The sequence below is a fragment of the Armigeres subalbatus genome, chromosome 1 (assembly GCF_024139115.2).
Source record: "Armigeres subalbatus isolate Guangzhou_Male chromosome 1, GZ_Asu_2, whole genome shotgun sequence".
Classification (NCBI taxonomy): domain Eukaryota; kingdom Metazoa; phylum Arthropoda; class Insecta; order Diptera; family Culicidae; genus Armigeres; species Armigeres subalbatus.
This window is the reverse complement of record NC_085139.1, coordinates 108,423,633-108,451,467: the sequence shown is the minus strand read 5'-3', so window position 1 is coordinate 108,451,467 and position 27,835 is coordinate 108,423,633. Positions and strand designations below refer to the sequence as shown.

General features: G+C 35.8%; 4 long non-coding RNA genes across 6 annotated transcripts in view; all 4 read right to left on the bottom strand.

Moving 5' to 3' along the window:
• Positions 1–4,603: 4,603 nt before the first annotated feature.
• On the bottom strand, positions 4,604–5,656 carry LOC134204716 (uncharacterized). The gene is made up of 4 exons (XR_009977946.1): positions 5,552–5,656; positions 5,350–5,458; positions 5,060–5,287; positions 4,604–4,806 (listed from the first exon to the last, which is right to left on the bottom strand). It is a non-coding gene; the product is annotated as an uncharacterized LOC134204716 (long non-coding RNA).
• A 3,341-nt stretch (positions 5,657–8,997) lies between these two features.
• Positions 8,998–9,858, bottom strand: LOC134205171 (uncharacterized). Its single transcript, XR_009978073.1, has 3 exons — positions 9,788–9,858; positions 9,297–9,367; positions 8,998–9,226 (listed from the first exon to the last, which is right to left on the bottom strand). It is a non-coding gene; the product is annotated as an uncharacterized LOC134205171 (long non-coding RNA).
• Positions 9,859–12,092: 2,234 nt separating this feature from the next.
• LOC134204703 (uncharacterized) overlaps positions 12,093–27,835 on the bottom strand; it is a 56,647-nt gene continuing 40,904 nt past the window's right edge. The window contains exons 1-3 of one of the 3 annotated variants that reach the window (XR_009977941.1): positions 12,911–13,003; positions 12,419–12,489; positions 12,093–12,349 (exon numbers count right to left, since the gene is read on the bottom strand). This is a non-coding gene — a long non-coding RNA (uncharacterized LOC134204703). Of the gene's footprint in view, positions 12,350–12,418; positions 12,490–12,617; positions 12,818–12,910; positions 13,004–27,835 lie in introns of those variants that run through there. The other 2 variants (XR_009977942.1, XR_009977943.1) reach the window with 2 other exon arrangements.
• Positions 22,510–23,068, bottom strand: LOC134205168 (uncharacterized). The gene is made up of 3 exons (XR_009978072.1): positions 22,918–23,068; positions 22,760–22,856; positions 22,510–22,686 (listed from the first exon to the last, which is right to left on the bottom strand). It is a non-coding gene; the product is annotated as an uncharacterized LOC134205168 (long non-coding RNA).

The following is a 27,835-nucleotide window of genomic DNA, read 5'->3' as shown; positions in this document are numbered from 1 at the left end:
TGTGCTGTGTTGTGATTTCGACCGATGTGAAACGGAAACGCGGGAGGGGTGAATTTTTGTTTACAAGCAGTCGACGAAACGCGCAACTGATTTCAAAACAAGTCGATGAACAACGCTCAGCTGTCCGAGCAGCAGTGTTGCCACAGTGGTTTTTATGATTTTGTATCCTTTAAAGGCCTTTAAGGCTGGTATCCAGCTTTCCACGCTCGGGTGCCACCACCCCCCTGGCGTCCTATACTACCACAAGGGGTTTGACAATAGCCACCATGTCCACGGACGGTAGCTCATTACCGTCCGTTGTTATTGTACGAAAATAAACATTATGTGTTTTGTTTACTATTTGTTTTGGTTAAATCTGAAAATTGTTTTCGAAATAATTTGCAAGATTTCCATCTTTGACCATGGGAATTATGTTATTTGATGATAAAATATAATAAACTAACGAATTGGAGTGAATCGATAGGTGAAATCAAACGCTACACGAAATCATATTTCGTAACTTGTTCTCCGCTCCGAATCAAACAAAAGATATTATTATTGTTTATACTGTGATGAGCATCACAGTTGATGCAATTCGAACAACATTCAATAGTGAAATTGAAATGAAATAAATGGTGTGCAGAAAGATGTTTTAGGATTATATTTACATGCCCATAATAGCTGGTATTATTTTTGAATAATTTGAAAATATGTAGCCAACAATAGTTTGGATAAAATGTAGTTGCTTGTAAACGCACGATTCGGGAGAAGTACTTTTCAAAATGTATGCTGGACATGTTCATGAAGATGTTCGCTACGCTGAAAAGCATGTCTTGCCAAGGGGTTATATATGATTACGGCTTATAAACCAAAACCATGATCTTTGAACAGCTTTCCAAGGATTTTCATCTCCACTCCTCGATATTTCCATGAGTCGATGGTCCCTTCAATATCGACTCATGGAGGTTTGACTGTAGTTAAAACTCCGTACTTGATATCTCTTAAGAATCACATTTATTGCTATTTTGAGTGAATGGCTCATGAACCATTTGCACCGTAGTGGTTTTTAAGTCCTTTGTTGGCGCCCTTAACTACCATGCAGAATGTTTGCTGTGGTTTTTAGGCCATTCACTTTATATTGTTTATTTAGGCTGTGAACCATTTCACCGATTCGTTTAACTTTTAGTTAAAATTTGACAGTTCGATGGTTATTTCTCTGTGGTTAAAAATAACCCTGCTCCGGAGCATGGTTAGATTTGACAGTTTGATAGTTAAACTTTGTTCGCGAGAAAATTGGCGCCAAATCTATATTGTTCCAAATAACTATCAATCTGTTAAAACTCAAATGGGTCGGCTTCGGGATAAAATTTTAACCACGATGGGAAAATAACCATCGAAATGTCAAATTTTAACTAAAAGTTAAACGAATCGCTGGAATGATTCACAGCCTTAGAAAAACTAGCTTCAAGTTATTTTAAAACGTATATTCGTGCTAGGTTTTCAATATATCACATAGCAGAACTGCTCTGGCTAACAAATCTATACAAATCCGATGGTGTTACTAGCTTTGAGCAAACGGCTTAAAAACCAGACGTGTTGCCGGTAATGAGAGTAAACGGCGCGATTTTTGTTTTAGCTGAAATTTTGTAGATTTCAAATGGTTTTTCAATTAATCTTAATCTGCTGTTATAATATGACCATTTATGTATAGCATTGATGTGGTTTTGGCAATGAAATGAGTTTCTACACCCAGAAAAATATCATCGTAAGGTTTACGTGAAAACTAGCATGGATTTTTTCCACAGCAGTTTTCACGTAAATCCTACAGGACGATAACATAAAGCAAAACATGTCAAACGTCAAAACATTTCATTGTATGATTAAATAAATATTACGTGAAGGTCCCATTCTTTTGACTATATTTCCAAATGCAGGATACTGGATTTTTGCGTAGATATCATTATGTAATTCATTCTATTGTACATATTATACTGCAAAATACTTTGAAATACGTGGTAGGTATATATATGCTAAATAAAAATTCACTATCGCTTTTGTTAAAAAAAATATACAAAATAATAAACATATTTATTAGAAGATTATTTTACATAGAATTGTCTTAAGCAGAATTGATGCACATGGCTGTGGTTGATGCGGATTGCTAAGATCCGATCTGAGTGGGCTCCAGTGATTGTATTTATGCGGATCGAGTAGCGCTGAGAATGGCTAATGTGGAGTAGCTTGGCGTGGCTGTGGTTGAGGCGGTCGGCGGAAATGAGTATAGCAGCCGGTTTGATTGTTTGACTGCAGTCTTGTGTGAGTGACATAACCAGAATCGTTACTCGTATTCCCAGGCTTTCTGTGGAGCTCGCTCCCGAGTACTCCTGTTGCCTTTTGTAATGGCCACGTATCATGAAAATTATCTGCTTCGTTTTCGACTTCTGGGGTTTCAGTTGCTACATTCGCTTTCACCTTCCGCAATTGGCTTCTTGTAAATGATCACTTCATCAGCACTACCGAGAGCACGACAACCATTCCTTCTACAAACTATAAGAATAAAAAATCAATTAAATATACAGTTCAACAGGTTGGTAGATTTTTTCTCACACTTGAAAATTTTCCACAGAATTCGAGAACGGTTGAAGAATCCTAATCTAGAGTACAGTTCAGCCATGTTGCCTTTCCACTGTATTTTTTTCACAAAGGAAAATCACGTACTTTTGACAGCTACTGTGATGCGTGCATAATCACGTACTCTTAATATGACATTTAGGTAGACTGCAATAAAATATTACATAGATGGTATATGATGTGCTGTGATTTACATCTGACGCACATAAACTAGAGGAATAGGAATAGGTTTCCTTTTAAAGTGCGCATTCACGTAAATTTAACGTTAGAATATTTTTGAGTGTACTTCAATTAATAAATGAATAAAATTAGTCCCCTAAAACTTGAACCTCATATTTCTCAGTTCAGCATTGTTGGTTTTTCGGCCCTAATCATATGTTGCTCGAGAACTGGTCATTACGGCAGCAAAAGAACTATAGAAAATAATCTATACTCTTCTGAAGCATGAGGTAAGCTAAATTAATTTAAATTTTGGCTGTGAATTTCCGCGCGAACGAAGAAAACAAGTATTGTACTTCCAGTTGAAAACCGAAGTGATCTCTCGCGACAATCGAGTTTTCTCCCGTTTCTTTTTGTCACAACTACGTCGCGACTAGTGCGCATGATGGCGCACAGCGGCAGCATAGAAGCGCACTAGTCGCGATGCAGTTGCGACATAAGGAAATAAGGAAAAACTCAATCGTCGCGAGAGCTCACTTCGGTTTTCAACTAGAAGCACAATATCCGTCATACACAAATGAAAATAAAAGAAAAATTGTTTTTCAGTGAAAAAGTTTCCGCTAAGTAATGGTCTACAGCCGTAGCCTAGCGTCACTGACCATCACCCTTAAAGGCTGCCTCACACCTCGGGAAAATTTTCCGCCGGATTTTGGTACCCGTGCATTTTAAATGTGGCCGGGATTTTGATTTTCCGTTCCCAAATCCCGAAAACATCGCATATGCAAAAATACATGGGGAAAAAATCCGCGGACCAAATTCCCGAGGTGTGAGGCTACCTTAAGTTACGAGCTGGATGACGAGCGGAAAAAAGCATCGTGTTTTGATTTCCGTTTCCCCATCCGACAGTAGGGCAATCGAGGTCACGATCGAGGTAGCAATGGAAGTGAAACAAGTATCGCAATGTATACAGAATTTCATTCCGGATCCGGAGAATGGCCTGTCTCATCATCGAAGGATGGTCATTGCAGCGGCTCTAATGGTGGGGCATCATCCAGGTTGCCCAATAACATGTACCAGGAGCAACAGTCAAATGTGGCCTAATTCGAAGCCACCGAACCGGATTTGTTTGAGGAAAGGAATAAGGAGGTTGAGCACTTGAATGTACACACTTAAATTTCTAAGTTTACCGATTGCCGAGAATCCAACAGCCGAGATATTGTTGTAATATCAGGTAGTGTGCGACGCTTCGCTGTAGATTGAAGTTGGATAGGAGGTAGCCAGTTGGTTGTAGTTGCTCTTGGGCAATATATAAGGAATATTGTTATGGTTGTATTGTATATACCTGTTGTTGAAATAAAGAGAACTGCAACTACTGGCAAAAGTATCAGTCAGTAGCCTACCGTGGTGTAGAGAGGGAACTCTACACAAAAAAAAATCGTTGGTAAAATTAAAAGAAACGTTGGTAAAATTAAGAATTTCAGTTAGTGATTTTCAGTAGAAAGTAATCGACTGTTAAATTTACCAATAAAAAAATGTTGTCCTACGATGAACAAATTACAAGTTATCTTCTTAAAATTAAGTGTGTTTTTCGATATTCAAATTGAATATTATCGCTTTCAAAATGAAAGTTATGGCAATACTTGGGTTCATAGTTTTCTTTTCAATCAAAAATGTTTAATTTATAAAACGAATCCACTGTTCCAATTAATTTCAATATACTTGAATTCAAGTATAGTGAAATTAAATGGAACTGCACGAACAATGAATAAGCATTTGAAACAAATATTTATTTATAAGAGTTTTCTCCTGAACTGAACAGAAATAGCATGGAACCTGAAAGTGCATTCTTCTACCGGGCAGCCACGTTTCTCCTTTAAAAGTAACATCCTGCATTGCAATCCGTTCCGTTGTCCTTGTGCCGGTATACCGTAGCGATTGCATTTGGTAGTCTTGAATCGAACCACCGAATATCGTTCGCGTTGTATCGGCGGTCTTACTGGTGTTACCTCACACTTTCACCTGCATCGCCTACATCACCTAAAAGAATAAGAGCAAATTTAATCGATCATGATCAGTACTTTGTGGAACAAGTAATAAGCACCGTTTATGACAATCTTAAGCAGGGGCCTCATTGCACATCTTCTTTCGGCAGTTATTTCGTATGACGGTTTATTTACATGGTTTGCTCGTTTCAAGTCGAGGTGCGCAATGCCTCCCCAGATTGCTAAAGATAGTCGTAAACGGAACGAAAACAAGATATCATCTACACTCCTACTGATCAAATTTTTACCTTAACTAATGAAGAATATCCGGTGCTGCTGCTGTAACAGATGTCGTAAAAGGTAGACGGTCCCTTGACTCCCAATGGAAACGGCACTTCGCAGCCAGTTTAATGCATAGCTTCAATCTTTACGCTCCGGTATGTTTTATGTGGTCTGGTCGGTTTAATTTAGTAAAATATTCCGATGAGCCTTTCCCACCACCATTCCAGGCAAGTGATGGGAAACTTGTTCCGGAGCTGAAAAGTATATTACTTATCAATTACTGATGAATTTAAAACTATTGAACATGTAAACTTACCAAGAGTCTTAACGATGAATGGAGTGCCATACTAGCTAAAATACCAGCCTTCAACGATGAATATCAGACCGGAAATCAGACTGGAAGTGCCGGTGAGGGTTTGGAGTAACTGTTGAGACAATTAAAATTGATTGTCGATTAGGAAATTCGTCTTCAATCAATCACGTCGAAGGACTTTTCCTTGTTTTTTTTGTTTACTTACCTTACGTAGGGAGGTTTACTTGCCCTTGCGAAGGGAGGAACTGGACACCGAATAAGTATTAATATGTTTTGATGCGGCAGCCGTTTTGAATAACACAAAAAAAAATCGTTGGTAAAATTAAAAGAAACGTTGGTAAAAATAAGAAAATTAATTAGTGATTTTCAGTAGAAAGTATATGATTGTTGAATCTACCAATTCAAAAAATGTCACCTCGATAAGAATTTTGACAACAGCGGACTTTTTAAAATAACATTTTCCTCTCAAAACTACATGTGTTCTTACTATTTAAAATAACATTTTCCTCTCAAAACTAAATGTGTATTTTTCTTTTTAAAATAACGATTTCTTCTCAAATCTAAAGGTTTATTTTACATTGGAATCGACCTTGATGCAAATTTATTTTCAATTTAACTCTTGTTTATTGAATACTTCCTCGATATTATCTACATTATACAATGGTTATATAATATTTTTCCCGGTTGAGGTGCTTCCTAGTCCAGGTCCTTTTTGCTGGAAGATGCTGATCATTATGCCCCGTTACCTTTGCCCCAAACGCACCAGGCGGATGCAGCTGCTCGTTGTTAATTCAGCGGCGTAAATCCAGTTATCAGCGACGGAAAATCTCACAACTTTGCCATAATATGCTGGACGCGGTTGCTGGATCTGAAAATATACATTATTTATGTCAGATAAAATACATTCTTCTACCGGTCCGACTACACTTCTTCTCGACCTTACCTTGTATCAGTAGCTGCTTCCTGCTTTCTTTTTCGGATATAATACCGGCCGTACCTGCTCTCGCTTCGTTTTATTATGGAACTGGTATTTGAGCTATGATTTGCGAGTTATCTGTTCCACCGAATTGGGCATTCAGCGCCGGATTGTTGTTGTTGAGCAGCAGCTGCTCCACTTTTATCTTTTTCCATAATCGCATATCTGGCCGGGGATTCAGGTTCTAAGCTCTTAAAGTTGTTCTTGGCGCGGCGGATATGTTTGTTCAACTTGCCGGGATATTTTTTGTCATGGTGGAAAAGTAAGGCGCACTAATTTATCGGATAAAACCACTAAAATGCTGAATTCCGGCAGCAGCAATATAAAATGTATATTAAATGTTATGGTTCGAAAGCGGGAAATATTTGACAGCTCGGATTGTCGCCAGATTGGTTTAATTTCTAGCTAGTGTTGCCAAGGTTTAAGGAAATGTGGATACTATTTGACTATTTTTTATTTGTCATTTGAAAAATTTTCGCTTTCGAAACAACAATGTTTTGTATAGAAAAAATCGTTTAGGTTGAGAGTTTTCTTCTCACAGTATATGTTTTGCTACTCAAAATTACCAAAATTGACCAACTTTTGAAATGAAAGCGCAATATTCTCAATAACACAATTTTTTTTCTCTCTGTGTACGGCAGAAAATTAGAACATTGAAATTTTCTTCAGGTAGCGGGAATCTTTTTTAATATTTGACAGTTTGTTATAACAAACAACTATAGTTGCCAGATAAATTTTATTTCTAGCTAGTGTTGCCAAACTTGAGGAATATTTGAATATTATTTAAAAATTTTGGATCTGTCATTTGAAAAGTTTTGACTTTGAAGATAACAATTTTTCGCCCAGAAAAAAACTTTCAAATTAAAAGTTTTGTTTTCAAAGTTTAAGTTTCGCTACTCAAAAATACCAAAACTGATCTACTTTTAAAATGAAAGTACAATATCTTTAAAAACACAATTATTTTTTTCTGTGTGTAGTATTTTTTGTTCTTCGTGAGGGGGTTCCTTTCTCCGGTCAACAGGTTATGGGCCCAGGAACGATTCCCGTTCTTCAGCTTAGTGGGATGTTATGTCCGTCGACGTTATCGCAGTGGGATCATGGATTGGCCGCATAAGTCGCGTGGCGCAGTGGGATGCGCAGGTCATGGATCAGCCACGTAAGTCTTGGGTAGCGGCGGACGGCATTCATCAGGAGGTTGGAACGTTCGGTAGGATGCTGGCTGGTCAGCGTCCAGGAGGAGCGTCGGAACATTCAGGAGCTGGTCAACAGAGGGTGCTGTGCAAACGTCGGATAGAGGCCATTTGTACGGGCAACGGATTGGGCCAGGAGGAATTGTTCGGCGCGAAGGAGCTCTGGACAGGAGGCTCGGTGTTAGAAGGAGCCAGGAGAGTTGCGAGGCGTGCACACTAAGGAGGAGTGTTGGAATATCAGGTAGTGTGCGACGCTTCGCTGTAGATCGAAGTTGCATAGGAGGTAGGCGCCAGTTGGTTGTAGTTGCTCTTGGGTAGATTAAGGAATATTGTTATGGATGTATTGTAGATACCTATTGTTGAATAAAGAGAACTGCAGCTACTGGCAGAAGTATCAGTCAGTAGCCTGCCGTGGTGTAGAGAGGGAACTCTAGTTGTTATTCTTTGTGAGGGGGTTCCCTTCTTCCGGCCAACAGATATTGGTAATAATTTCGACGAATTTCGGTAAAATTTTTACCGAGATTTCGGTAAACATTACCGAGTGATCGGTAATCGTTACCGAGATCTCGGCAAAAAATCAACTTTGCCGAATTTCGGTAAAATATTGACGAAATTTCGGTAAAGAAATTACCGAATTTCAGTAAAAAATATTACCAAAATCTCGGCTGTTGGAATCTCGGCCAAAAATTTGCCGAGGTCTACAAAATAATTTAAGTGTGTATAGAATATAAGTTATCCATTTGTTGATTTTGGAAATTGCGATATAAATAAAAAATGAACATTTTCATGTGTTTTAAAATAAAATCAGAATATAAATATTTCATTTGGATTCAATCTAATTCATCCTAACCTCAATCATTTTGTTTTGATAAAATGAGGATATTTTACCCTTTGATCTAAAGAATAGTCAAGAGCCATAAAAACCCATTTTTTGAAGTTCGGAGCACGACTCATTAATGAGCGATTTACCCACCCCCCTGGCGTCCTATACTATCACAAGGGGTTTGACAATAGCCACCATGTCCACGGACGGTAGCTCCCCGGATAAAAAATATCATTAAAATATCATAAATTTTATTGTTACAACACCATTTAAAACATAGTTTTTACCATTGAATATAATGGAATTTTGACAATAAAATCACATGAGAAATAATGGTTTTCCACGATAAAATGAATGGTAAATGGGACTTTTACAATAAAAGGGGGGTTGTTATGTATCTTTACAATAAAAAAATCGAAAATTTTCCATACAAAATTTTAAGCAAAACAATTGATTTTACGGTTCTTCAATGGGATGATTTCGAGCGAGAAAATAATAGAAAACATTGTGTTTCAAATGTTTTCAATTACTGTTTCTATTGTTTTACAATAGAAATACAACAGGATTTAGAATACATTATTCTCCAACATTACAATAAAAATACAATACAATTATTTGTTTTACAAATTGTTTTATTTCAATTTAATTTTAAATCAGTTTAAACTTCATTTTCACTCATTTTACCTCGCTTTGCTGTCGGGACTTCCGAACCGAACTTTCTTCCAAAGTTTTATCTGTCAAACTAATTGATGCGTTGTTTAGCGCATCTTTAGGCGAATCCAGCGCACTACTTTCGAAGTTGGGTAAGTTGCCTGTATCTGGAGAAAAATCCAACTTCGGTATAAAAGACGTACTAACTTTGTTCCGGATACAATACATGTAGTTATAAACCTGTGCAAAATGTAAATTATAAAAGAATGTTAGTTTTAGAACGTACTTCGAGAAGAAAAGAAAAAAATACCTGCATCAGTTCTTATTATATCTCGTGAGAGAGATTGGCCAAGCATCAGTATTTCATCATAAGCTTCATTTCTGTAAAGAAACAAGAATACATGTTACCAGGTATGTCATCAGGTATTTTGACGATATTTTTTTGTTCGGGATGAACCACTGCGTCCATTATGTACATTGAACTTTTGTAGTATAAGATTACGATTACCGGTGGTGAGTATAAGCCATTTGCCAGCCCAGTATCATTACTTGACACTTTACCGGTCGCTACTAAACGCGCATAGGTGACCAAATTTTGCAGCGCGATAACACCGCTGCTATTTGATGAACTATCAAATGTCAAACGTCACCGGTACGGAATACAGCCACCAAAATGATAATAGAAAATAGTAACCGATGCGAAAAAGTTTGACTAATGACAGCACGGCGAGTGTGATCAAAATACTTGCGCTCAGGCCCAGTAATGATGCTCTAACGCGCTCAAACACTTTAGATACTTACCACGGTACAGAAGCCATAGTGATCTACCGTTGACCAGCACCCAGAAACTGTAATGAAAAAGCCGCTTTCTGCACGATAAAGTTTCATTATTTTTATCTCTCCACAAATTATAAACAAAACTGTACACGCTCAAATGAATCCAGCCATTCTTCGAGTAAAATGATGAGCAAAAATTTTTGTTCCCTTCAATTTTTTTGAATTCCAATTTTTATTGCTTAACATTTCTAGACCTGCAATATGAAAATATATTACTTGAGAATCGGTATACATTTTTATTCATTTAATGAGCAAAGCTACTATAATTTTATTGTTTTCAATTGTTATTTCAGCAATCCATGAAATATTCCAAAATTATATTAATTCAACTACATTTAATTTTTGGATGTGCAATACCAAACATAAGCGAACAATAAAAATATAATAGAATGTATTGGTAACATTTAAATATATTGTTATGTTAATGTAAGTACAATAAAGATCTTTTACAACCGTGAACATTTTACAATAAGCGTACAATAGTTTGTATTGTTTACCACACAATCTATTGTATTTCAATGGGTTATGTCATTCAAGTTACTGTAAATTTTTATCCGGGTCATTACCGTCCGTTGTTATTGTACGAAAATAAACATCATGTGTTTTAATTACTATTTATTTTGGTTAAATCTAAAAATTGTTTTCAAAATAATTTGCAAGATTTACATCTTTGACCATGGGAATTATGTTATTTGATGATAAAATATAATAAACTTACGAATTGGAGGGAATCTACAAGTGAAATCAAGCGCTACGCGAAATCATTTTTCGTAACTTGTTCTCCCGCTCCGAATCAAACAAAAGATATACTCAATCCAGTTGAAACCCGAAATTGGGTGCTAGCGAAGTTGGATTTTTCTCACAATCCGTACGTTAAACCTAACTTCGGAAGTGCTGCGCTGAATAGCGCTTCGCGATATGAAAACAGCGTACCACTTCCGAAGTTAGGTTTTATGTACAGATTGTGAAAAAAATCCAACTTCGCTATACCCCAATTCCGGTTTTCAACTGGATTGAGAATATTATTATTGTTTATACTGTGGTGAGCATCACAGTTGAAATGGTCCGGGGATGCAAATCGAACAACATTCATTAGTGAAATTGAAATGAAATAAATGGTGTGCTGAAAGATGTTTTAGGATTATATTTACATGCCCATCCCGAATAGAAATAAATGGTACGCCGAATGGTTGATATTATAAGCATTCCATTCCACTTGTAATCAGTATAAACTGTATAATACTTGTACAATTATATGATTGACCAAAATAAAACCACGATCATATATAATAATTCACAGATTATACATGTTATAATAAGGATTACCTGATATCATATTATTGTATACGTATCTTACCATAAATAATTTAGATATTCACCAACACAGAAATGATGTTGTTTCTTTTTCAGTGTAATAGTTACAATCGCATCGGCAACAGATCCAACAATAGCGGTGTTTATTAGAAAATACAAAGTTTGTGCGAAAAAACATAAAATCAAATGGATTATAATGCATGTAAGTATAAACTATATTATACAAAACATGAATAATATATATTTATTGTTTATTTCCAGATCAACCTCATACCGGGAAACTGCGCTATCGCACGAGCGGATGGTTGAACAGCGAAAAAACGGTTGCCAAGGTAAGAATGATGGGCGTAAGAACCATAATGGATACATTAATCCCCTGAACACAATTTATCCAGAATTTTTGTATGATTGCACAACCAATCGCAATAGGCACCCTTTCAATTATAATATCGACGTTGGTTGCTGTTCATACAATTATTTATTAGCAGAATGGCTTGCCGGCTTGACCCCGAAATAATTATAACCCCAGCACTGCCCGGATAAAAAATATCATTAAAATATCATAAATTTTATTGTTACAACACCATTTAAAACATAGTTTTTACCATTGAATATAATGGAATTTTGACAATAAAATCACATGAGAAATAATGGTTTTCCACGATAAAATGAATGGTAAATGGGACTTTTACAATAAAAAAGGGGGGTTGTTATGTATCTTTACAATAAAAAAATCGAAAATTTTCCATACAAAATTTTGAGCAAAACAATTGATTTTACGGTTCTTCAATGGGATGATTTCGAGCGAGAAAATAATAGAAAACATTGTGTTTCAAATGTTTTCAATTACTGTTTCTATTGTTTTACAATAGAAATACAACAGGATTTAGAATACATTATTGGAGTATTATCCAATAAAAATACAGTACAATTTTTTGTTTTACAAATTATTTTATTTTCAATTTAATTTTAAATCAGTTTAAACTTCATTTTCACTCATTTTACCTCGCTTTGCTGTCGGGACTTCCGAACCGAACTTTCTTCCAAAGTTTTATCTGTCAAACTAATTGATGCGTTGTTTAGCGCATCTTTAGGCGAATCCAGCGCACTACTTTCGAAGTTGGGTAAGTTGCCTGTATCTGGAGAAAAATCCAACTTCGGTATAAAAGACGTACTAACTTTGTTCCGGATACAATACATGTAGTTATAAACCTGTGCAAAATGTAAATTATAAAAGAATGTTAGTTTTAGAACGTACTTCGAGAAGAAAAGAAAAAATACCTGCATCAGTTCTTATTATATCTCGTGGGTGAGATTGGCCAAGCATCAGTATTTCATCATAAGCTTCATTTCTGTAAAGAAACAAGGATACATGTTACCAGGTATGTCATCAGGTATTATGACGATATTTTTTTTGTTCGGGATGAACCACTGCGTCCATTATGTACATTGAACTTTTGTAGTATAAGATTACGATTACCGGTGGTGAGTATAAGCCGTTTGCCAGCCCAGTATCATTACTTGACACTTTACCGGTCGCTACTAAACGCGCATAGGTGACCAAATTTTGCAGCGCGATAACACCGCTGCTATTTGATGAACTATCAAATGTCAAACGTCACCGGTACGGAATACAGCCACCAAAATGATAATAGAAAATAGTAACCGATGCGAAAAAGTTTGACTAATGACAGCACGGCGAGTGTGATCAAAATACTTGCGCTCAGGCCCAGTAATGATGCTCTAACGCGCTCCAACACTTTAGATACTTACCACGGTACAGAAGCCATAGTGATCTACCGTTGACCAGCACCCAGAAACTGTAATGAAAAAGCCGCTTTCTGCACGATAAAGTTTCATTATTTTTATCTCTCCACAAATTATAAACAAAACTGTACACGCTCAAATGAATCCAGCCATTCTTCGAGTAAAATGATGAGCAAAAATTTTTGTTCCCTTCAATTTTTTTGAATTCCAATTTTTATTGCTTAACATTTCTAGACCTGCAATATGAAAATATATTACTTGAGAATCGGTATACATTTTTATTCATTTAATGAGCAAAGCTACTATAATTTTATTGTTTTCAATTGTTATTTCAGCAATCCATGAAATATTCCAAAATTATATTAATTCAACTACATTTAATTTTTGGATGTGCAATACCAAACATAAGCGAACAATAAAATATAATAGAATGTATTGGTAACATTTAAATATATTGTTATGTTAATGTAAGTACAATAAAGATCTTTTACAACCGTGAACATTTTACAATAAGCGTACAATAGTTTGTATTGTTTACCACACAATCTATTGTATTTCAATGGGTTATGTCATTCAAGTTACTGTAAATTTTTATCCGGGTGATTTTCAGAAAAATGATCGATCTTAACTATTAGATCGAATACATATTTTATATCCAAGCTCTGAGTGTTATTATATTTTAAATGTTATTGTATAATGCATGTTAACTGAAAAGGCACGTTTCAGATAAAAATAATTATATTGCCACCCCGGAGTGAATTTTCAATCAACATGCTTACAAATCAAGACAAAATTTTCAAAACGACTTATCTGCTTTTGTAAACAAAGATTCAAACGAAGATTTGACGAATCTGATAGCTCTCCCATGCAAACCAACACCATCAATAGGTAGGTGAAGGATTCCGCTACCTATTGATGGTGTTGGTTTGCGTGGGAGAGCTATCAGATTCGTCAAATCGTCGTTTGAAGTTTGTTTACAAAAGCAGATAAGTCGTTTTGAAAATTTTGTCTTGAAATAACATTCATTGAATACAAATTTAGGTCACTTTATACTGGGATACATAATATCTCGGAAATTGAGATTTTGATCTTCCATCATGATCATTTTATATGAAAATCAGCGCTGGCGTTCTAATTATTCCCTGGGGCATGCTTATCAAGAAATCTGGGCCTGAAAAATGCACATCCAGGACTGATTTTAAGCTGTTATTCATTTGTTTCTTTGATTTCTTATAGGAACATGCAGCGCTATCGAAATCTGTGAAGAGTCATTGGTGGAAGTTACAAGCAACCATGATGCTGAATCCCAATAAACTGCTTAAGGTGAACTTATGGGCTATGGTCTCATTATATCAAGATGATGACCACAGGCTGGAGATATACTGGTAATAACATAATTCGAATATAATATAAGATGGTGATTAAAATATAAATAAAACTTGTTTGATGATCATTTATTATAAACTGAAGCCCTCAGTACACTGTTTGTCATGATGACAAATATTTGTCAAGTTTATCCGGATATCTATCAAACTGACCAGAAATCGACATGGATATCAGGCTGACTTGACAAATATTTGTCATTATGACAAACAGTGTACTGATAGCTTGAGAAAACACCTTCAAAACTATCATATCCAGTATCGTAGTTCGTAGAATAATATCACACATCCTATAATACGGTTATCATATAATTGAATAATTATTACACGCTTTTCAATCTGGATTAATCACTGAATAATTATTTGGTCTGGAATTCGTTTTACGAAAACTCATAATATCAATCTTTTTTGTTAAAATCAATTATACTCCGAATCATTGCAAGAAAAAAGTATGATGATAAACTAATGATTTCTGGTAAAATCGCTCAATGAAAATATCCAGCTTTCCACGCTCGGTAATGGCGGCTTGTAGATGTGCAAAAATCAATCGGTCACTGTACTTTTGACACTAGCTGGAGGAAAACTCACTGGCGAAAAGGCCTTTTTCCCCTTCCCTCACCCAGGAACGCCAGTGAGGTTTCCTCCGGGTAGGGTCAAAAAGTACTGTTACGGGTGGATTTTTACACACCGACAAGCCGCCATTACCGCGCGTAAACTGATATGAAAAAATTGGCCTTTTGAATGGTAACGATACTTAACAACCCATTGAGTGTATCATCTAAAATCAAATTATTATAGACACTATCATAAATATTATTCGTGGTATAATTATTGTTTGATATTTTTTATGATTCCCTGGGTACTGCGGATAGAGCCGCTTTTCTGCTCTCAAGCGAGTAGTAGGATATTTTTAAATCAATCCCATAAGCAGAATTATTTTGCAGTTCTCCGGCTGTCAAACATTTCCCGCTCTTCGAATTTCTTTTTCCATGCTGCATGGTGGCGCACAAATGCGTGAGACTCTACATGACTTTACGATGGTTTACATACATTCCTGCTCCAATCAGCTGCTGAATCTCGTGAAATCTCGTAACGAGTGCTTTTTAGTTGCATTCCTACTAATTATCCACTCGAAATATAATGTGAATATATTTGTTACAAAGAATGCAAAACTCAAACTAAGTTTATTTTTATTTTTTCCCCAAATAATAACAATACTTCTCAATATAAGATCTAAAACGAACATAACCACAATCTTCAATGTTTGGCTCCGGCACAATAGAAAATTTTGGCTCTAGTTTGACAACCAAATCGATTCTATCCGCACCACCCAGATGATTCCATGAAAAATTCTATTACAATTCGCTATAATCAAAAAACGATAACTAGAAAAATAGATGAATAATATGATTCTATTCGGGATAATAGCTGGTATCCAGCTTTCCACGCTCGGTAATGGCGGCTTGTCGATGTGCAAAAATCAATCGGTCACTGTACTTTTTGACACTAGCTGGAGGGAAACTCACTGGCGAAAAGGCCTTTGTCCCCTTCCCCTCACCAAGGAACGCCAGTGAGCTTTCCTCCAGCTCGTGTCAAACAGTCCAGTGACGGATGGATTTTTACACACCGACAAGCCGCCATTACCGAGCGTGGAAAGCTGGATTATTTTTGAACAAATTGAAAAAGTGCAACCAACAATATTTTGGATAAAATCCAGATGCTTATAAAGGAAAGATTCGGGAGAAGTACTTTTCAAAATGTACGCTGGACATATTCATGAAGATGTTCGCTACGCTGAGTAGCATCTCTTGCCACGGGGCTGGATTTACCCATTAAATGAGTTATGCCGCTTTTGTTTTGAAATGGGTACGAAAATACCCATTAATGGGTACTTGAATGCTACCGTGCAGCTGGGTGCAGCGGATAGAGCCACTTTTCTGATCTCAAGCGAGTAAAGGTTGGTATACCCCTATAAATACTCGTTTCGATTAATCCAGCAACAAACCACGTTGTAGTTTTATCTATATTTAAAGCACCCAGCCCCGTAATGCTTGAATATATACGAGCCTATACAAAAATAACTAATGAGTAGTGCAATTGTGTTATAATAAATAATAAAATCAAAATTAGGTTTTTCTTTTACCCTTTACGCCATAATCGAGAAATGCTCGCGATATAAGTAAGTTTGACAGAACCACCTGAACCAATTTTTCGGGGTTCACTGCACTGCAAATAATTTTCATGTAGCATTTACCTGAAAAGACACGTACACGAAAAAAAATCTTCATAACGAATATATTTGGCAAAACACATACATTTTTGCCATTGCATTTTCTTCATAAATTACATACCGTTTCACAATGAAGGTTATGTGGCATGTCATAAGATAATCATAACATTATATTAATACATTTCATGTCATTCGCTAACACCTAATATTAAATGAAAAAATGACATCCGTACGATTGTGGAATGAACTTCATAAGTAAATTATAATAAAACAATTAAGTTTGTTTATACTTTTCATTATTATGATTCAATGGTTCATACATCTTATTTTCTTTGCATTAAAAAAGAAGTCGTAAGACGAGGCGAGATTTGATATAATGCAAGCTTTTTATTTTTATTTTGTTTGTGTCTTTGCTCTGTACCTTGCATGTTTGATTTTCAGACATTTAACTGCTGGCAAACTGCTCATATCACATTGTCCAGGTTAATTTTGTCGTGATCTTAGCCGGAGTTAACGTTGGAGCCTGAAATTATCCTTCTGCTGACGGTCAATACTCCGACGAATGGGAGACGCGCCACCCGTCGAACCACCCGTCATCGTCAGAGCAGAATAGTTCACCAGGGAATATGCTGTTGCTATTGAACACAGTCACCAACTCCATCGGATCTCTGCTTTGCTAATGTGATTGCACCAGGCTCAATCGGAGAGCTCTGACGCCACTGCTGCTTGTCGTTTCATGCTGCTACCGTTCAATTCCGTTGACAATTTGATTTCGGCAGTTCGATTCCGCTCCGATTCAGTCTCATTCAGGCAACAGGATTGGTAGAGAAAAAAGTTCCGCTGGGGTTGATGTCCATAGAAGCAACATAATCACCGTGATGTGATCACGGGACATTAGAACAATTTTCAGAAAAAATGTGTACTGGAAAAAAGGAATTTGTATCGTTGTAATTTTAATCCTAATAAATCTTATTGCCATACCTTTTTATGCTCATAAAGGGATATAATTAAGTAAATCGACCGGAAAACTAGAGTACATCCGTAAAGTTTCTCTGTAATAAAAAAGTATAAAAACATCAGGATTAACAGCTAGTAGATAGTGAATTATATTATAAAAATCACAAGGTATAGTTACCAAAATTAGCGCGGCATCCAGCTCACATCTTGAAATCGCCATGTTCGTTTTCAATTCCATTACTAATTGAAAGTATAAGTTAAACTATATACTTTTTTGCCATAAAGCTAAACTTATACTTTTCATTGCGGTATGAAATACAATACATAAACACACTAAATAAATTGCATGCAAATATATTATGAAGGCTATTGCTCATCTAATGAAATTTATATTTGTACAGGTTATGAGAAATATGAATCAAATTTAATGAATATAATAATTACTTTTTTTTACGTGTAGATATTTTCCACCTTACTTTTCAGGTGAATTCTACACTCAACCGATTATGCACGTCCATTTCACCTGAAAATTCAGATAGATTTTCAAAAACTCCAAACAGATACGAATCACGTGATGAACGTACAATTCACCGGTATGAGGTTGAATCATACCAAAACATCAGGTAAAAAGTTACGTGAATTTTTAGTAAGTTTTACTGGCGACCGGTAAGAAAATTATGATGTTTTCAAATATTCTTGATGGCGGCATCAGGAAAATAATTGATGAACAATATAATAGTACAATTAGCGCAGCTCCCAAAATATTACCTCTAGGTAAGTTTTTATTAATTATAAAGATGAAAAAATTAAACTAAATTGCGAGGGCGGATCACTTCGAAATTTGACTGAATCGAAAATACGTATTGAGAAAAATACACCAAAAATGTGCGAATTAAACCAATGCGTTAAAAAGTGCATAAAATACCGAATGCACTGAAAAATGCGAATAAAGGCTTAATGCGTTTAAAAATGCGCTTCAATACTAAGTGCGTTGAGAAATGATCGCTGGTATAAAATACATATTGCATTACAAATGCATCAATTCGTTATAAAATGCGTTTTTGTACAAAGTGCGTTTAACAGATTTGACAGATATAGACCTACATCATATTTTGAGATTGTTATTTTGACGAAGCGGTAGTCAACATTGACTTTTGTAAATAATTTCAGGATAATAGCTTGTTGGTATACTACCCAAGTAACCATGAAGCTATATATGCCTGTATAAAATACAGCCCTAAAAGTGAACTTAAAGTGGAAAAGGGCAATTATAAGACCGAATTAATGGTTCATTACTTCGACATGTTGAAATAAAGCATCAGTAATGCATCGCTGCATTCGTAATGCGGATACAGAGTATCGTTGTCTGACAGTTGATCAATAAATGCAACTTTACATCGTTAAAACTGATCTAATGCAATTAGCATTTAGAATGCCGGTTTATGATTGATTTAAGTGCAATATTGTAATGCTTGGTGTTACTTGGGTACTGATGGTGCTTCCCGAGGTGTTTCCAGCCATTTAGCATAAGGCGCTGAACTTCACCTCGGCTGGCTGGCAGGGACCATTCCAATTTAATGAGGAGATTGCAGAAATATTTCGGAATGTAGGTATGTTGTCTTTGTTGCCCACTTTTAAAACAGTTTTGAAACCTGCGATGTGACGTTTCAAACTTCATGTTTTTGCAAAATGGCACGTATTCTAAGAGTATTTGGTCCTACATATGAACATATTCTGTAACATCCAATTATGCATGGTTCACCGATTGAAGTGGACACTTTTTAGTCAAACCTAAAACCTGGCATATATAATCTGTAGCAGGCCCTCTACCAGTTCCCGGTGATGATGAATTTGTGGAATAAGTCAATGTTTACATATGCCTTTCCGACTTTTGATCTTTTTGTTTATCAGTTGTGAATGTCTATTTCATCATTAAAAAAAACACCTAAGCTTCGCCATTCAGACAGCTAGAATTGAGGGTGACTCTTGGGGCAGTTTATGAGATTTTTTAATTACGGCAGATATTTGTATTCCAAGAAAAGAAAAATCATGTTTTCTATATGGGAATAACCAAAATTCCAATCAAAAACACAACAAATATACGTCAAAATTGAAAAAAAAAAAAGCAAAACTGAATCGAAAGCTGTTTTGATTATAAATGCATTGTAAAATATTCAAATGCGTACACTTATGCGTCAATGCATTGTGAAATGCATCAATGCTTACTACAATGCATAAATGCTCAAATGCATAAAAAAATGCTCAAAAATACGCAAATGCGTTCATCAATACGTCTGACTGCCGCGAAAATGCGTGAGTGATCCGCCCCTCGCTAAATTGTGATGATTAATTGCAGCCCAAATAAGAAAACGAGATTTCAACTTCGAGGTTAAACTTTGATAGGGAAATCTTCCTAAAAGCGCTTGCCGACTGGAAAACCAAGAGGATATTCTAAACTTGGGACATCCTGATGGAGGTGTAACGAAAGTATGCTGCAGGCTTCATCACAAATAGTTGATAAATTATTTATTTTCTTCCCGTATTTTTTTAGTCATCGGATAAGTATGACAACAATTGAGGAGAGGACATTGCTGTTTGTGCAAGTAGAATAGAACTTGTATGCAGTGAAACGTTATGTACAATAATTTAAAGGAATAAACCTTTTTAAAAATGTTACCTTTCATGTTTTATTACAAAATTATCTATAATCCGGGTAAAATACTTTGAAATAAATTAAATAAATTTTTCTCGATTTCCCCGAAAAATCCAGTGAAGTTCAAATGCAAATCAGGTAAATGTTACGTGAATTTATTTTTGCTGTCATGGGAATGTTTTGGTAAAGGCTACGTGAAAATCAGGTAAATTCCACCTGCGTCCAGTAAAGTGACATTGAGTTTCAGATTCACGTAGAATTCACCTGAAAAGTAAGGTGGAAAATATCTACGTGTCTTTTCAGGTAAATGCTACATGAAAATTATTTGCAGTGTACGTGAATCTGAAACTCAATGTCACTTTACTGGACGCAGGTGGAATTTACCTGATTTTCACGTAGCCTTTACCAAAACATTCCCATGACAGCAAAAATAAATTCACGTAACATTTACCTGATTTGCATTTGAACTTCACTGGATTTTTCGGGGAAATCGAGAAAAATTTATTTAATTTATTTCAAAGTATTTTACCCGGATTATAGATAATTTTGTAATAAAACATGAAAGGTAACATTTTTAAAAAGGTTTATTCCTTTAAATTATTGTACATAACGTTTCACTGCATACAAGTTCTATTCTACTTGCACAAACAGCAATGTCCTCTCCTCAATTGTTGTCATACTTATCCGATGACTAAAAAAATACGGGAAGAAAATAAATAATTTATCAACTATTTGTGATGAAGCCTGCAGCATACTTTCGTTACACCTCCATCAGGATGTCCCAAGTTTAGAATATCCTCTTGGTTTTCCAGTCGGCAAGCGCTTTAGGAAGATTTCCTATCAAAGTTTAACTCGAAGTTGAAATCTCGTTTTCTTATTTGGGCTGCAATTAATCATCACAATTTAGTTTAATTTTTTCATTTTTATAATTAATAAAAACTTACCTAGAGGTAATATTTTGGGAGCTGCGCTAATTGTACTATTATATTGTTCATCAATTATTTTCCTGATGCCGCCATCAAGAATATTTGAAAACATCATAATTTTCTTACCGGTCGCCAGTAAAACTTACTAAAAATTCACGTAACTTTTACCTGATGTTTTGGTATGATTCAACCTCATACCGGTGAATTGTACGTTTATCACGTGATTCGTATCTGTTTGGAGTTTTTGAAAATCTATCTGAATTTTCAGGTGAAATGGACGTGCATAATCGGTTGAGTGTGGAGACGTCAAGTTGCTCACACTGTAAACCTAACAATACTCTTTAAAGAGTAAAAAACACGCATCATTTTTCGACATATGGAACTGTCAAAATAATGGGTAATTATTTTTTCCAGGTAATGTGTATTTTGTGCCCACTTTCAAGTTCCTCGCGTTTACTCATTAAAGAGTGAAAACCAAGTTGGAATTGATAAAGAAACATTCAAAGATGCTGATAGCGGAAGAGGTGAGAATTTATGCATTTGTTACGGTTATTCCTAATAAATATCCAATAAATTATGCCTATTTCAGCCAGGCGATCGAAAAAGTTATAAGCCACCAACAAAGTTGCCTCGAACTGACACCTCCGATTCTGGAATTGATTGCTGATGCAACTGCAGCTGCTGGTGATGTTCCGTAGATTAAGAAGCTGAAGGCGAGATTCGTAGTGAGCTTGGTATCGGGAGGACGAAACGGTTGACGGTAATACGGAATATGCCTTCGATTCCGGTATTGACTGATGGCCCTGAAGCAGCTAGTAGTGGTGCTCCGCAGTTCGGCGCAGAATGCCGCCACCAGATGGAACCTCGTTTGTAGCTTAAATGGTCCGATTTGCCCGAGAACAGTGTAGATCTCATGATCAAGTTTATGAGAACCAGTTATTTCCATCGACGGAATCGGCCGGATCATGCATATACGTAGTTCATACTAAAAGAATACGTCTGGAAATGGCAAGTTTCGCGTCACCGGTGGAAGAACATCCCGCATAATCATGAACCATAATTGGATTATTTCTCAGAACGTCCATGACAATACATAACATTAAACCAACTATGTCATTTGTTGTTCTTACTTATGATAAACTAACCTCATCATAAATGGTCTCCACAATATGGTATGTTGTATTTGGCCAATCGACTATATGGGTAATAGGCGGTTAAGTATAATTACTATATAGAAATGGGAAATTTCCAGTACATTTTTTTCGGTACACACCATGTTATACGGTTCATTTACAATCCATGATTAAGATGATAACAATATGTGATATAATTTGTGAACCGTAGAATGATATGTGAAAAAGATCGATGTACCGTATCCCTTATCTTTTACTAAAAAGGAGAGTAATTCGCAATTGCTTCCACATATTGAAATAAACACATAATGAACGTTGGACTTGCATTGTTATATTAGATATTTTATTTATCATTTTCCTCGTCTTTTTCACATGAAAACCGGAGAACCATATGGGCTACCTTCATGGAGAACTCCGTTTGATTGGCTTTGCTGGGTATCCGGGTATTGGTGACTCAGCTGGGTATCCGGAAGCCGCATCCACAAAGAATACGAAATCGACCTGCAGGAAACACAGGAAAGAAATGACTAAGCTATAAATCTGCGATATATTTAATTTATGTTAAAATACTTACCAATTTCATTTCCGATAGATACAATGAGTTTGAAGTAAATAGAATACGTTGAACTGCAATCGCTATTTTCACGCAAACCGGAAAAAACTTTTGGGAGCTGCAAGAAATATTTATCAACTAATATTATTTCATTTAGTCAAGCAAATTTAATTACTTACCTCCGGCTTTTCTAGCGGTACAAGAAACGAAAAACAAATTGATAAAAAATAACAAACACGATTTAAATAATTTGGTTCGAGTGAACCACAATTTTTATCAACAACAATTGATGGCAGCTACACGGAAAATTTGTTCTGCCGCCTATTGAGAATTGAACATACACTGAACAGATGGGTCTATCGGATTTTTATCATTGTAGGATACATTTCTTAAAGTGTGTATGGTATCGCAACGAGACCAAACTTTTTTAGATGATACGTAATTATTTAGTAGCCATCCCAAGTAACCATGAAGCTATATATGCATGTAAAAACACAGCACTAAAAGTTGACTTAAAGTGGAAAAGGGCAATTATAAGATCGAATTAATGGTTCATTACTTTGGCATGTTGAAATAAAGCACCAGTAATGCATCGCTGCATTCGTACTGCTGATTTAGAGTATCGTTGTCTGACAGTTGATAAATAAATGCAACAACACATCGTTAAAACAGATCTAATGCAATTAGCATTTAGCATGCCGATTTGTGATTGATATATGTGCAATATTGTAATGCTTGGTGTTACTTGGGATATTCGGTGTTGTTGCAGTATCATTTATGGGTCTTTTACAATTTACTGTTGTTTTTTTCAAACGAATGGAAGATGAGAGATTATTAAAAACCAATAAACTATGATATTAATGCATATGGTAGCGTATATTGAAGGTATTGTATAATACTGGTTCTAAATAAACATATAGTTCCATTTTAAATCGGCTATTACATAAATAGTAACAATATACCTTAATTCAAGCGAATAGTTTCAACAATAATACAGATCGTTTTCAATTATGCGGGAACTTATTATTTGTTTAAAAACATTATGTAAATATATGTACACACTTAACTCATTTCACCGTATTCGGTAAATTTTACCGAAATCTCAACAGCAGAACTGTTCGGTAATTTATTTTACAGATTTTTGGTAATTTTTTCATTTGCACAACTGTCAAAATCAAGGAATATCAGTTAATTTATTTACCGACCAGTTTTGTTGTTGAGATTTCGGTAAAATTTTACCGAATTCGGCGATTTATTTTAAGTGTGTACGTTCATAATTGAATAAATATTATCATGTTCGATTATTTTAATGCTTAACGTGTCTATCGTTTAATAACTTGATATTTGTTTTCAAATTTTCGAATGCATTATTAAAACAATAAAGTATGTTTTTTACCAATTTTCCGGTCAAACTTTTTCCAGCTAATGGGTAAAAATCACTCTGTGACTTGAAGTTCGAGGGGTTTACCCATTAATGAGTAAACACTGTTTACTCTTTTAATGAGTTGAACCAAAGTACTCTTTAATGGGTGAAAAAGTACCCATTATGAAGTTAAATAGTTCAACTCATTAAAAGAGTAAACAGCGTTTATTCATTAATGAGTAAAGGCCCTTTACGTCAAATTCAGGGGTGTTTTTTACCCATTATCCAAGGCATTATTTAAAAAAAAACGGGTATATTTTACTCTTTATTATTTTGAAAAGCTGGTTGAAATGTAGAATAAATATTATGCAAACAATTAGGCGGTTTATTATTTTTAGGCTGTGAACCATTCCACCGATTCGTTTAACTTTTAGTTAAAATTTGACAGTTCGATGGTTATTTCGCCGTGGTTAAAAATAACCCTGCTCCGGAGCATGGTTAGATTTGACAGTTCGATAGTTAAACTTTGTTCGCGAGAAAATTGGCGCCAAATCCATTTCGTTCCAAATAACTATCAATCTGTCAAAACTCAAATGGGTCGGCTTCGGAGTAAAATTTTAACCACGATGGGAAAATAACCATCGGAGTGTCAAATTTTAACTAAAAGTTAAACGAATCGGTGGAATGGTTCACAGCCTTAATGAAAAATCTTTATTATTGCACATGATGAAAACATAATTAACAATCAATTAAATGCGAGATTAAATGTAAATGTTCGGGCAAAAGCGCCAACGCTTCTCTTGTTCTGTCTTGTATATATTTATGGTCAATCCTTGATCGAAAGAACTCAGCTAACGGGCGGAGTTTTAGGTATTCCTACCAGAGCAGTTACTGTCTCAGGAATCAATATTGAAGTCGAAGCCGTTTCCGAATGCCGATAAACTTATTCGGCGTCTCGATGTCCAGAGCAATAGCAGCAGTTGCGTCCAGAGCCAATCGCAAAATCTATAAGGCATCGCTTAACCGACCACCGTCTACACGGATAAAAATTAAAAAGCTAAAAAGATTAAATTTTAATCTAAAACCATATTCGGTCTATCCACTCATTGCTTTGTATAATTCTACGATAAGCCTATGAATGAATACCATAAATTTAATCATTGGAAGGATTATTCCTTTTTTATCTAATAATGATTAAAGTTAATTAATTTAGTCAGTAGATTTTTATCCCAAAACAAAGACATCTGACTTTTCAAAATAAATAAACGGAATGTTGTTTCAGCCGGTTTCAGCTGTGGCTTTTGCCGTCACGCCGGTGAAAATGATTTTTGCCGGATTCTGCATGGGATTAAAACCGAGATTAAAACCTTGATGAAAACGTAAAAAAAACACAAAAACAAAAAGTGAGCTCCTTTAAGTATGGTGGGTTTGGTTTGAACGAGGGTGATGGTGGTTCGATTTTCCTCAGCCTTATCGCGGGATCATATGGGAGAAACATTGTAATTGTTGGATTGCCAAGTCGTTTGCCAATGCCGAAAAGATATCATGCAGCCAAGAAAGACAGCAAAACCCGCACAAGAATATGCCGTCTTTTTCGGCTTGAAAAAAAAAACACGTGTCGTTCTCCTTGAGGATTGCTTTGTCGTTTCGGTGCAACTCCAGAACAAGTGCGAGAAATTAGTTTCTGACACGATTTTTCGTATTCTTATTGCTGACTGCGCAAAACCGAACTCGGAGCGGACGGAACTGACGTAATCCGATCAATATGGGCTGGAACCACCTGAAAAAAAAATCTGAAGAAATTTGGCACCGATTCGACCTACCTTGATGAGCGACAAATGTATAATGAATATTTTTCTCAAGTCTCAAGAGTAGCAATGCGAGCTTGTTAATCATTTAAAAGTTTATATTTCAGAAAATCATACCAATGCTTAAATAGCAACCCAGGCTAAATTTATTAATAATCCTTGCAACAATTAAAATTTGAAAAAGCATAAAAAGGAATAAATATTAAGCTAATAAGCTTTTTTCATTTTATCCGTGTACGGCTTCCCGATATTCGGTAGAATACCAATAATTCTCGGGTACTTTTTCAAAACGGCGTATGTCGCAAATTGTAAACAAACCCGTTTTCAACAGAATATGGCATGAGATTCATGGAAAAATGTGTAGATTTTCAAAGCGGCATGGAAATGTGTTTTTAAAAATGTTAATCATGTTGTTGCATAACGGTGTAACATCATTGTTGGAAATATTGCACATACACCGCTTAGCAGAAAATGTATTTTAAAAAGTTTTTTCGAGCAACTAAATAGTTTAAAACATTTTTCATCACTGATTTCAAAATTGCTAGTATATTCTGATTTTCGTTAAGAAAAACAATTTATACGTTGTTTTTCTGCAGCAAATGTTGTTACGTCGTATTGTAAGTGTTGCAATTTTTTTGTCGCATGTGTGTGAAACGTTTCAACTTGACGCAACATTTCGACGTATCAACAATGCAGCGTACGGAGCAGCGTAACATTTCGACGAAAGTAGCATGACCTCGGTCATGCTTACGTATCAAAACGACGTATGTGATTTATCTGTTGCAAAACGTTGTAACATATATTTGTATCAAAATAACTGAAATGTTCACACGCAGTGCAGATTTCAGAGTCAGTGACGATTAACCTTTTCATAATGTATCGTTGAGGTGTATTCAATTGCAATAAAAACGATTAGTTTCTAAATAGGAATAAAAATGAAATCTGAAAACTTCCAAGCTCATTTTCTCAGCTTGATCAAAATGTTACATACGCCGATTTGAAAAAGTTCCCGAGAAATATTTGAAATCATTAAAATTAAGTTTTAAGACATTAACATTGCCGTTCCCCTCGATTTTTTGCGCTTACTCTGAATAGCCGTAAAAGTAATCGGGAAAATCTTGATAGCGAGTAAATCCACAATATGCAAATATTATCTGTATACAGGTTCGGTTGCAAACTTGACTAGTGAATAGCAGGCCATGACTTTGCCTCTTCGTCGGGCACGCCCGGAGTTGCACGCTCGGGAAGGAAGCGCACAAGCGATCAAATCAACGGGTTGCTCGTTCGGCGGAACTAGGCCACACAGAGAGCGATTTCTGCAATCCCTGATGAACAATGTGCAGAAGTACCGATAATTAATACCGATTTTCCAATAGACCAATGCAAGATCTTGACTTAACCTCACTTATTTGACAGTTCACAGAGCTTGTTTACAGGGTGTTAGAATTAAAATCGATCAGCCGGAAATAAAAATCCGTAATTTTCGCTCAAAATCATTTTGATCCGAATATTCTAGTGATATGCTTTAATTCCTACCATAAATCAATCACGAAAGACATCAATATTCTTAATCAATCGCAAAGCAGTTTTTCCAGGGGGGTAATATGCGGTGCATCGCGCCTCCTCTGCATGTAGTATGAAGCAAATGTAAATAAACAATCCCACATTTTTTTGTTAGTCAGCAGTAGTGTAGATTAACCAATATCCTACAAGATTCCAGTTCAAAAAATGTTATACTTGCCAAGCGGGGTGGCCCAGGGTGGCCCGCCCTTTTCAAGCGGCGAGGCCCGGATAATACATCTTAGGTAGGCTTGATTTGTTCGTGGATGACAGGCTTACTCCCCCTGAGTTTTTCCAAAAGCTGCTCCAGAGACTAAGTCCCTGTAAACAAGCTCTGTGAACTGTCAACCTACGTCATCTTGCACT